Source organism: Helianthus annuus, chromosome 14 (genome assembly GCF_002127325.2).
Source record: "Helianthus annuus cultivar XRQ/B chromosome 14, HanXRQr2.0-SUNRISE, whole genome shotgun sequence".
In the NCBI taxonomy this organism is placed as follows: Eukaryota; Viridiplantae; Streptophyta; class Magnoliopsida; order Asterales; family Asteraceae; genus Helianthus; species Helianthus annuus.
This window is the reverse complement of record NC_035446.2, coordinates 60,423,173-60,434,856: the sequence shown is the minus strand read 5'-3', so window position 1 is coordinate 60,434,856 and position 11,684 is coordinate 60,423,173.

Genomic DNA, 11,684 nt, shown 5'->3' with positions numbered 1-11,684 from the left:
AAATGGACTTTCAAGCGAAATCAGGTTTCAAGCAAAATGACACTTTCAAACGAATTGAAATGTCATTTCGTGCGAAATGAGTAACAAAATCCCTTTTCGTGCGAAATGATCAGACAGAAAGATTTTTCAAACGAAATGGTCCATTTCGTGCGAAATGACCAAGTTTTCAAGAGAATGATAAACTTTCACACGAAATAGTTCATTTCGTACGGAATGAAGATAAATTTTCAAACAAAATGCTGCTCGTTCACATGAAATGAAGTTTTTGGCCCATTTTTATCAATTTTAGTCTGAATTTTGGTCTGAAACTTTGAAGGATTGATTAAAATGGTGTTTTACACGTTATATTCAAAGATCAGTCCATTTTGTCCGTGGAATTGTTCAAAAATCAAAGAATGAGTAGAAGTAGAAAGTTCTAAGCACTGATTCAGCCGATTTGACTCATCTTGAGCTCTGATACCACTTGTAGGATCGATATTCGACCTATATGAGTCGGTCAGAGTCAAATCTAAGTGACTAGAGAGGCGGAAACAATCTAGTAACTGAGAATCGGAGATAGAAAGTGAGTAGAAACAGAGATATACGATTAAAACTGGTGTTCCATTGATTTTCAACGTTAATACACGGAGAGAAACTGGCAGCACCTCGTTACAGACTTCTCCAATTCGTACCAAATGAAAAACCCAACTCTCCTATTTATAGGAGATCCATTCCGCACGAAAAGGACAAGTTCCATTCCGCACGAAATGGCCAACTACCATTTCGTGCGAAATGGACAACAATCCATTTCGTGCGAAATGGTACATACACAAAATAAACTTAACATTTTACATTTTGACCCCTATTACAAGCTATTTGACACGACCTAGACTATTGACATAGGCGATAGACATCATGTACCAACAGGTATGGCGAGCATTGTGAGAAGAGCTCAAAGGTTCATGGAAATTACCGGAAGAAGTAGTCTAGCAGGTCCTGATCCCAAACTCGGATTCGACAAATCGAAGGTAACTTGCTTCAAGCGTAAAGAAAAGGGGCACTTCAAACGCGAATGTCCGAACAGAGAAGTTAACAACCACCAGAATCCATTCGCCAACGATTATTACCGACAGGCGATCTATCATAAAAATAGTCAACAACCATTCAATCCACGACCTCAAATCAAGAACAGTCCATCCAAACAAACAGAAAAAGCTCTTTTGGTGAATCAAGATGACTAAAAGCTTCAAGAAGGCTTCAGTTGGGATAAATACATTCCAGGAAGTGGTCTTGCAATGATGGCTGAAATTGTTGAAGAGCCGGAAATCGAGGAATGTGTTCCTGATGTTGAAGAAAGTTTTGCTGATCTAGAAGAGGCGGCAGCAGCGGTCTACTATTATCAGTCTAAACAGGAGGTTATTACTAATGCATTTAAATCTATAATGCCTTCTAATGTGTTTGATTCTTTTGCAGGTTTCTTTGGAGAACCAACTATGGGTTTTTGCCAACAGTACGAAGTTGAAAAAACTCCGGTTCAAGAGATCATTGATGTCTCAAAGGAAATGAATGAAGAGACTTTGAAAGAAATAGTAGACAAAGCTCTTATGGTCAAGCTGCAAGAGGTAGAACAAACTAAAACACCTTCTGATAACAATGAGACCAAAGATGCAACTCAAGAGTCAGTGTCAGTCGAAAAGGAGTCCTATGACAAATCAGAAAAAGTGAAGTCCGATTCCGGAGAGAAATCTGAGTCTGGAAAGTTTGGTAAATCAGAAAGTAAAAATGACAAACAAGAAAATGTTTTTGAAAAAGTTGATCCAATTTTTGAAAAGCCATGTGAACACTGTTTAAAACCATGCATGGATTGTCTTGAAAAAGACAAACAGTTTCAAGAGTTGAAAAAGTTTAATGACAAATTAAAATTTGATTTTAATGATGTTAAAGAGGCTTATGACACTCTATCACGATCAATCAAAATGATTCAAAATGAGAGCAAAGAAAATGATAAAATTGTGAATTTTCTCAAAGCTACGGTCATGGATAAGCAAATGTCGATTAACATCCATCTGGATACAATCGCATCTCTAAAGAAGGAACTTGAACTTATGCGCATTGAGACAGAAAGAGTCGACAAAAAGTTGATCAGTTATCTTTCATCTTCATATGTGATTGATCAGATCGTTCCTCAACAACCTGATGTTAAACCAGCTTTCAACAATGTTCGACCCCCAATGTGGAATCATTATACTCAGAAATATCCAGACGGGGTGGAGAAGGCATTGAATCTCAAACTGTGAACAGAAGAGAATGAATTACCGGAAAACATAGATGTTACATTCTCTCCGTCTGACACCGACAACGAGTCACAACTGGTTAAAACAGTTGTAGACCAAATGTTGGATGAAGAGAGTGATAACACTGATTTCGAAACGGTTAAAACTCATTTTGAGACTTCCAGTTCAGATTCTGAAGATAACGGAAACTTTCTTGATAAGTTTATACCAAAGTCAGATAAAGTTTTGGATGACGATTCGATCATTGTGGTTTACACAATGACCGGAACTGACAAACTATATACTGATTTTGATTACCTAATTCAGAATACGAATCTGGAAAATATTGAAAAAGTTTTCAAACTCGTGGAAATTGATCTCTCAGAAGTTAACAACAATTCGTTTCTATCAAAACCGAAAAAATCTTTTGTTAAACAACAACCGACAAACAACCCAGGAAAGAAAAATGAATGGGTGGTTAAAAAGGGTAATGATTACAAAAAGAAAGGTGTTGGTTTTGAGAAGAAAATGGCAAAGAAAGAAGTTAAGCCAAAAGAAAAATTGAGTGAAGTGTTTGTGGTTGGTAATAATACAGAATCGAAAAGGATTATATCTTTAGTAAACAAGCAGTTGACGATTTTATTGCGGCCAAAAAGATTAGAGACGAGGCCAACAGATCCACTTTTGTTGAATATGACAAAAGAATCTGTTATCGATGCAATGAAATCGGTCATATGGCCAAACAATGTGTCAAAAAGATAATCAAACCAGTTTTCCATAAACCAAAAATTTCAAAGGATGTTAAGGAAAAATCACCGATGGTATCCCCTGTGCGTATTCTGAAACGCGGTGAATCTTTGAAGTCAGAGGACAAACCAAAATCAACTTTTGAAATTGGTGAATCTTCAAAGTCACAAAAGACTTCAAAGGTTTATCTTAAGACAAAGACCTCCCAAAATCAATCATGGGTGATGAAACCTAAACAATCTTTTGAGGAAAAGAAAATGGAAAAGGTTTTAAAATCTAAATAAAAAATATGTGCAACCAACGATGAGAAAATTTAATTTGAGTTAGATAAGTTGATTAAAGAATTCCCACCTATCAAGGAAGGAGCTCTAAAATCAAAACCCGAATCTCATGGTCCAAATGTTGTTTTTCACATTCCAAAAGTAGACAAAGGAGCTCATGATATTGCCTTTGGTAGTATACCAAATGTTGAAAAATCTTGGGCATCATTGTTTAAGTAAAGTCTTTTGATGTGTGTAGGGGCTTCCAAGGTCTATCATTTCTAAATGGATAATGGATAGCGGCGCCTCAAGGCACATGACAGGGATGTTAGTACTGCTCTACGATGTCAAATCATTCAATGGAGGTTATGTCGGGTTTGCTGGAACTCAAGGTGGAAGAATTGTTGGAGAAGGAATACTTACTAACGGGGTCGTAACGTTCAATAAAGTGAATTATATTGCAGAGTTAGAAAACAATCTGTTGAGCATCTCTCAGATTTGTGATAAGTCGTTCACTGTGCATTTCACAAAAGATGAATGTCTGATTCTTAAACCAGGATTTAAAATCCCAGAAGAAATGGTGTTGATGCGCGCTCCTCGTGAAAACGATCTTTATGTACTAGACATGAGCATTGCAACAACGACATATAAAAAGGCACAATGTTTTGTGAGTAAGACGAAAGCGACTGAGAAAGAATCCATCGTGTGGCATCGTAAAATGGGGCATATTCACTTGAGAAAGATGAACTTTTTAGTTCATAATGATCTTGTTGAAGGTGTTAATCTGAAAAGCTTCCATCTTAACGATGACTGTGTTGAATGCAAGAAAGGGAAGCAAACGAAGAAATCGCACCCGAAAAAGCTCTTGAACTCCATCAGATTACCGCTCGAAAGACTCCATATGGATCTTTTCGGACAAGTAAATGTGAAGAGTATAAGTGGAGATCTATATTGCTTAGTTGTTACTGAGGACTTTACAAGATTCTCCTGGGTGATGTTTCTAGAGAGAAGAGACGAAACGTTTGATTCTTTGATGAAGCTATTCAAGAAGATGGAAAATCTTTACAAACTACCGATTAGACGTATTCGAAGCGATAATGGCACATAATTCAAGAACAACCGTATGCTCAAATTTTGCAACGATAAGGGCATTCTTCATGAGTTCAGCGCACCGTATACTCCTCAACAAAACGGTGTCGTAGAAAGAAAAAATCGTACGTTGATCGAAACGGCTCGCACCATGTTAGCAGATTCGAAACTACCGGTATATTTTTGGAGTGAAGCGGTTGCTACGGCATCTTACATGCTCAATCGAGTTCTTATGGTGAAGAAGTACAAGAAAACTTATTTTGAATTGCTACATCTTACAAACCAAATCTGAAGTTTTTAGAACCATTTGGATCACCATGCACATTCATTTATCAGACGGTAAATTTGGTGCAAAAGCTAATGAAGGTTTTTTTGTAGATTACGCTAGTCCGTTGAAGAGAGTTTTCGTTCAGAGTTTGGGGAAGATCATACAAGTTCAGCATGTTGACTGTCAACAGCATACTGCTCCGACTCAACTTCCTGGAAACAAGTTGCTATTTGATTACGAAAATCTTTGGGAGTCATTCCACTTACCGACAGAGCCGAGTGAGGAGGAACTGGCATTCTTATACCAACAACAGCAGTCTCTTTCACAAGAACGAGTACCGAGACCGTTAGTAGTTTCCTCGCCCACCGTGGGTTCAAATGATCATGAGGCTGGTCCTAGTGGAACTATACATGTACCCCCAGAAGAAACAGCTCCAGTATTTGACCAATCTGACGACTCAGAATTAGAAACCGATCTGATTTATGACGAGGAACCAAATATTGCGACTTCAAATGCTGATGATCACACGGGTGAACAGAATATAACAAATTTGCAATCGGAAGTGAGCGTACCTGATACAGTCATGCCAAGAACGTTATCTTACCATCCATCAGAACAGATCATTGGTGACCTTCAAAGCGGCGTGAAAACGTGCGATCAAAAAAACAAAGGGCTTACATGTTTTTACTCCCCTGTAGCACCTTTACAAGAAGAGTTCTCATTAAAATGTTTTATCTCGTAGGTAGAGCCGAAAACTTACAAGGAAGCATTAACTGAAGAGAGTTGGGTAAATGCAATGCAAGAAGAGCTACTACAGTTTGAAAAGCTTGGAGTGTGGAGGTTGGTTGACCTCCCGGCAGATCAGAAATTGATCAAGACCAAGTGGGTTTTCAAATGTAAACGAGATGATAGAGGGGTTATTGTAAGGAACAAAGCACGTTTGGTAGTCTAAGGATTTAGTCAGCAAGAGGGGATTGACTTTACTGAAGTATATGTGCCCGTTGCTGGACGTGAGGCAATTATGTTGGTACAGTTGTCTGTCGACTACATCTTCGTTCGAGTCTTAGGGTAGGGCTGATTGTATAGTGAACGGAAATCGAGAATATATGTATTAGATAGGTTCGCTTATGTGTCTTATACATAGGTTCGCTCATATGAGCATAAGCTTGTGGGTTCGCTTATGTGATCATATGAGGTTCGCTTATATGGACATGTCCATATAAGCGAACCCTGTAGCCTATATATAGGATGTCATTCGAGCGGTTCTGTGCGCGTGTGTGCATGTAAAGGTGAAGCCCTGCCAGTTTGTCTCCAGAGCTTGTAATTTGTCAGTTGATCAATAAACGAGACGTTAAATAGTGAAATCAAGCTATACGAAGACCGAATCAATGAATTCCGCCTCTGATTCTGTCTAAGTACTCTTCTGATTGACTCATCAGGTCGTATAACGATCCTACATGTGGTATCAGAGCTCAGGAGGAAGAGTTCTTACTGTTTAGCTCGTTTTCGCTCAAAAATTCTGATTTCTACACCTTCTTTTATCAGTTCATGGAGTTTTACCGGTCAAAATTGAATCAAAATTTCACAGATTATGTATTATTGGACATAGACAAACCTTTGAAAGTTTCGGACAAAATTACGGACTAAAAATGGGTCAAAATAGCTTCGAACTTAGGTCCGCTTATTCGGATAGTGGATAGGTTCGCTTATTCAGACACATTTTAGTAGGTTCGCTCCAAATTGCTCTTCGGGTTCGCTTGAGAGTACATCTAAGTGGTTCGCTTATTGGGTATTGATCTGGTTCGCTCTTGGGTTGTTGAACTGGTCCGCTTATTGGATATTGGTCTGGTTCGCTCATAGTTGTTGATCTGGTCCGCTCATTGGACTAATTGTGGTTCGCTTATTGTTACAAAGTTTGGTTCGCTTATTTGGTCCTTGTCAGATCCGCTTTTCTAACTTGCTGTGCGTAAAATTCACTGTTGTGATTAAAATGGAAATGGTTTTTGATGAAGAAGAAAACAATAAGCTTGAAAGCTTGAATAATTGGTATATAAGAACTGTGGATACCAATTATAGAAATGTGAGTACGGACACTTGGGTTAAAAGTTTTGAACTTTTCATATGTCAAAAAGATGAAACGTTGAATGAGATGGAAATACGGTTTAAAATTTTAACGGACAATCTGTGGAGAAAGGGTATTAGAATGTCAAATGATGAACAAATATCGAAATTGACAACTGCATTACTTGCTAAATGGGATGAATTCGTGGTTGAGCTAAAAAAGAAAGATTTTTTTCAAGAGCTTTATCCACATCAGTTCTTTAATGAGGTTAATGCAGAGTGTCGTAAGGAAGAAAAGAAAAGAAAGGAATTTTTGTACGAAATAGAAAAGAATTTACAAAAATTGGAATTGGATGTGATTACAGAAATTGATAAAAGAGTTCGGATATGTCTTGCAACAAAGAGTATTCTGAAATATGATATTAAAAGGAAATGTTATATTGATGAAAGTATGAAGCCTTTTGATTTTGTTAAACTCTTTGGTGCAGGAACATACAAGATGGAAAAAGAACAAGATTCAAAGATTGAAGAATCTGTGAAGAATGACTCTTCAAGTTCTTTAAAAGTGTGTTTCAAATGTGACAGCTTCAAGACTGAGAATGACAAACTCTTGATTGATGCGGAAAGTTTGACATTAAAAGTTAAGAAGTTGGAAGACGAGAAGCAAACTGATTTTAAACAGATTCTTATGTTGCAGGGAAATTGTGAGAAATTGAAAGTTGAAAATGACAAACTGTTGGATGGTTTGAACAGTTTGACATTTGAAAATAAGAAGTTGAAAGAAAAAGAAAAAGTTTTTCAAAATCAAATGAAAATTCTTGAAAATGGAAGAGATGTGTTTAGTAAAAACAACATTGAAAAGCAAAAAATGATAAATTCCCATCTTTAGAAAATTATTCAACTTGAAAAAGAATGTGAATGTGCTAGAAAGAAAATTGAAGAGTTAGAAGAAAAGTTTGAAAGCAAAAAGAAATCGTCAGAAGATGAGGATTTCTGGATTAAGCTGGAAAACAAGAATCCGAAAGCTAATGAGATAAAATTTCAAGAACAGATAAAAGTTTTGGAAAATGAAAAGTCTGTTCTTGAAAACATGAAGAATGAGAATGAAAATTCAATCAAGTCTCATCTTGAAAGAATATCTCAGTTTGAAAAAGAAGCTGAGAATTCCAGAAGCAAGATTGATGAACTTGAAAAGAAATTGATAGGTTTTGTGACTGCATCAGACAGTGTGAATTTTCCCTGTCCAAAACCGATCAATTCTGTTCCAATAAGTGACAATGTCACAAACTTTGACAATGTCAAAGTTGAAGATTGCGATGAGAAGTCTGATGATGTAAATGAAAAATTAGAAAAACAAAAATTGTTTTTGAAATTAAAAGAAAAATTTCAGAAAACTGTTCTACAATCGAATGAAAAAGGTGAATGTTCTAAACAAAGACCTTTGAAGAAGAAAGTGGAACAGAAACAAAAAGATAATAAAAGTTCATCAGATCGATCATCCAATCGTAATGAAAAATTACAAAAAGTAAAAAATGAAAACTCAAAAATTGTTGGTAGTAAGTGGTGCAGGTCGGACCACAGTGCTCAAAAGTCAAAATCAGCAAACTTGAGGAAGGAACACCACCAAGCCAAACAATGTTATGATCTGAGCATTTGGTGTGAAAAAGGTGGTACATGGTACGATAACAGGGTGTGTTACCGATGCGGCTATTAAGGACACATTGCTGTTAACTGCCAAGGTTGGAGTTATGAGACAAGAAGATGCTTTAACTGTCAAATCAAAGGTCACATAGCCAGAGATTGCCCAAGGAGATCAAATGAAAGATTGAGGGATAATTCTCAGAAATCGGCAAAGATTCCAGTCAAAGTCAAGCCCCATGAATAGAAGGTTCAGAAACCCAAAGTTCAAGATCAGACAAGTCAAGAAAAGAAAGTTAAACTTTCACAGGGGCAAAAAGACAGACTGAGGAAGAAAAGAAAGAAGGCTAGAGAGTATTTGGAGAAGATTTTGTCCTCGGGTTCATCCGTTGAAAAGAATAAGAGTTCTGATGAATCAACTTCCTCGGCTGCAAAGTCAAGCAAGATGAGTTCATCAGATACAAATCTGAGGACGAAAGAGGAAAAGAAGAAGAAGAAAATGGTCGGCGATGAATCTGACAGGTCAAAGTCAGACAAGCCACCTGCAGGCAATGATTCTGGTTCGTCAAAGCCAGAGGAGCCATTAGTTGAGGTAAAAAAGGAGAATTCAGATTTAACAATGGATGATGCAAATTTTCCACCATTGTTGAACAAGAATTCGAAATCACCCAAGGACCGTCAGGCTTGGGTGAATCTGTTCAAATAGAAAAACCTGACTTGCCGGAGTTCCCAGGTTGGTAAGCGTGGAACATGAATCGGCATATTTCTTGAGAAATTTCACTTTGGTGATTTTTCGCCTCAAATGTGGTAAATCAGGGACATTAAGTTGTACTTGATTTTCTACAAATGTTGTTTGGGTTTTGTAACTGAAATTGTAAAATCTGTCATGCGTGTGTAGAAAACAATGTGATGAGTAACCCCGAACCTACAAATGTTTGGTAAATAAACTAATTTTTCCGGAAAAACCATTTTGATTAAAATAAACTTAAGTGTTTTGATATCATAATGGGAAAATAGTTTGTTGAGAGGGGGAGTTCTGATTGTTTACGTCAAGTGGATGGCGAATCGAAGCAATTCGATATCATGTTGTCAAGCTTTGTATAGTTTGTTTCAAATTTTCCCAAAAAAATCAAAATTGAAACATATTTTGATTTTAGGGGGAGTAAAAATTTTAAAAAAATTAGAAAATTTGAAAATGTCAAAAACATTGAAAAATTAAAAATGAGTTTTTGGTGCGAATAAGAGGAAATGATAGTACATCAGCTAGACAGGCATAGTACGCTAAAGATTTGTAATGTATAAATGCAATTAAGCAGTCTCGCTAAAGATGTGCTGGTAGGTTTTCACAGAATTAGTAGATCAGTTTGGGATATAAACATAAATTTCACTTGCGTCTACGTGGGGAACACCTCCAGGATATATAGGTAACCCCTGAAATCCTGTTTGAAGGGTCCCGTATTCTAAGATACTACGTCTTTATGCTCAGTGATATCTGGGGTATTATCCCAGGACTTCTGCTGTATGGATGTACTGACCTAGTCCCCGGATAATACTTTCTGCAAAAAGCTTTGAAATACAAGCTTGCCCTCAGCAATTTGATTAAACAATAAAATTGATAATCTTTGTTGTTGTAAATAAAAGATCCTCTAAAGGGGACACACCTTAAAGTCGAAGCCGTCATCTCTCTGCGTATACGGAAGTATCGACCTGAGCTCTCACGGCCCTCGCACCTACCCCTTAACAGATATCAGATGTGGTATACTCACCTGTAAGACTGAATACTGGGGTCTGGATACGGGAGTATATACTGAGGTGGGACACATGTAGATGTTTAAGTTCTAAAACACTAATTCAATATCCCGAACAGGTTGAAAGTTTTATGAGAATTTAAGTGGATCAATATATCAGCAATCAACGCGAACTGTTTAAAAGCTTAATATGAAATAACAGCTTAACGGTGCTAGTGTTTAGTCAGCAGTTGATATGATCCTCTTGCACGAACTCACAAAAATATGTTTGTATATATTTCATTTCTTCATTTTAATTGTTGTTATTGCATTTGTGTTTCATATTTGAAAAATTAAAAAAAGATTTTCGACAACTGATGTTGGTGAGCTGAAATTCAAAATCTCAAAGGCTAAACATGATGATCAGAGTTTTGGTTAAATTGTTTTGAAACGATTAATCAGATTTTGGAAAGTTTAATAAATTGTTAAATGTGAAAAATTCTTGAATATTCTTAGATGATTAGTTGATTCATTAAGTTGAATCACAATTGTGTTGGTTTGTGATAGAGTGTTTGAGTTGTGCAGGTTTCTAATCTTGTTGCTACGGAAAGCCAGGAGATACATCAGAACCTGAGAAGAAGTTTAAATTGATAAAGCCAGGAGTTGATTTCAATGGTGATAACGAATTCCAGACGGCGATCCCAGCATGATGATAGGGGGAGTCTGATGAAAGTTAGAGCCAGAGAAAGATCCAGGTACATAATTCCAGGAAGAGTTCCTGAAGAAGACCGATCAAGATTTAAGAGCTGTCAATGTTTGAAGACTCTCACTGAAGATTCCGTCAACATTCAAGGTGGAGTCTGTTGGTGCAGTTGTCTGTCGACTACATCTTCGTTCGAATCTTAGGGTAGGGCTGATTGTATAGTGAACGGAAATCGAGAATATATGTATTAGATAGGTTCGCTTATGTGTCTTATACATAGGTTCGCTCATATGAGCATAAGCTTGTGGGTTCGCTTATGTGATCATATGAGGTTCGCTTATATGGACATGTCCATATAAGCGAACCCTGTAGCCTATATATAGGATGTCATTCGAGCAGTTCTGTGCGCGTGTGTGCATCTAAAGGCGAAGCCCTGCCAGTTTTTCTCCAGAGCTTGTAATTTGTCAGTTGATCAATAAACGAGACGTTAAATAGTGAAATCAAGCTATACGAAGACCGAATCAATGAATTCCGCCTCTGATTCTGTCTAAGTACTCTTCTGATCGACTCATCAGGTCGTATAACGATCCTACAAATTAGAATCTTCTTGGCGTTCGCGTCATGGAAGGGATTCAAGGTCTACCAACTGGATGTCAAATCTGCATTCCTCTACGGAAAGATTAAAGAAGAAGTGTATGTCAGACAACCACCGGGTTTCACCGATCCTGTACACAAAGACAAGGTGTATCTACTCGACAAGGCGTTATACGGATTACACCAGGCCCCGAGAGCCTGGTATGAGACGCTTTCCCAGCATCTACTGACCAACGGGTTCACCAGAGGGACTGTCGATAGTACCTTGTTCTCTAAAGAGGTTGCAGGACATCTCCTGATCGTGCAAATTTATGTTGACAATATAATTTTCAGATCAATGAACGA